Here is a 1,339-nt window from a genome sequence, read left to right as displayed (position 1 = left end):
GCAGCTAAGCCCCCGAGTGATAGGGTTGCTCTTCACTCGGAGTGTGTTTTGAAACTTCGACGAGTACAGGATCACAGCTAAGCCTCTGAGTGAGAGGGTTGCTCTTCACTCGGAATGTGTTTTGAAACTTAGGCGAGTACGGGATCGCAGCTAAGCCTCCGAGTGAAAGGGTTGCTCTTCACTTGGAATGTGTTTGAAACTTAGGCGAGTACGTGATCATAGCTAAGCCTCCGAGTGAGAGGGTTGCTCTTCACTCGAAATATGTTTTGAAACTTAGGCGCATACGGGATCGCAACTAGGCCCCTGAGTGACAGGGTTGCTGTTCACTCGGAGTGTGTTTTGAAACTTAGGCGAATCGGGTTCACGACTAAGCAACCCACTAGGGATTTGGAGACACATTTATGTGAAAACAATCATTTTGAGACTACAGAAACCATGTCTTTGATAAACAATCTGAAAAGTACTTCTTATTACATCTCGAAAATACGAGTGTTTTAGGTATAAAAGCGGTGGAGCAGATCCGCGTGCTAGGAGCGTGGCTTGTCTTTCTTCTTGCCCATGTTGTAAAGGTGATATGCCCTGTCGTGAAGCACCTTGCACTACAAAAAAAGACACATCCGTGACATTTTGGGCCGAACGAATTTTTTTCCTGTCATGCTTATGACACTTCTATGATGATAATTGTGACAAAACCCGGTATCATCATAGATGTGGTGGGCTCCTACTTCTATGACAAAAAATCATGACATAAAATGGACTTTTCGTACTGGGAGGGCCGGAGACGCACCTGCATGACATTCTTTGGGCCGTCCATGACGGAAAAAACCGTGGTAGAAGCGAGGGCGAGGAAAATTTTGGGGAGTTCCCGGTGAGGGATTCCTGGATTAGGGGGTATCCGGACAGCCGGACTATATACTTTGGCTAGACTGTTGGACCGTGAAGATGCAAGACTCAAGACTTCGTCCCGTGTCCGGATGAGACTCTCCTTTGCATGGAAGACAAGCTTGGCGATCCGGATATTAGATCTCCTACTTTGTAACCAACTCTGTGTAACCCTAGCCTCCTCAAGTGTCTATATAAACCGGAGGGTTTAGTCCATAGGATGACAACAATCATAATCATAGGCTAGCTTCTAGGGTTTAGCCTCTACGATCCCGTGGTAGATCAACTCTTGTAATACCCATATCATCAAGATCAATCAAGCAGGAAGTAGGGTATTACCTCCATCGAGAGGGCCCGAACCTGGGTAAAACATCGTGTCCCCTGCCTCCAGTTACCATTAGACTTAGACGCACAGTTCGGGACCCCCTACCCGAGATCCGCCGGTTTTGACACCGAC

Source organism: Triticum aestivum, chromosome 1B (genome assembly GCF_018294505.1).
Source record: "Triticum aestivum cultivar Chinese Spring chromosome 1B, IWGSC CS RefSeq v2.1, whole genome shotgun sequence".
Taxonomy (NCBI): Eukaryota; Viridiplantae; Streptophyta; class Magnoliopsida; order Poales; family Poaceae; genus Triticum; species Triticum aestivum.
Note: the sequence above shows the minus strand (reverse complement) of the source record.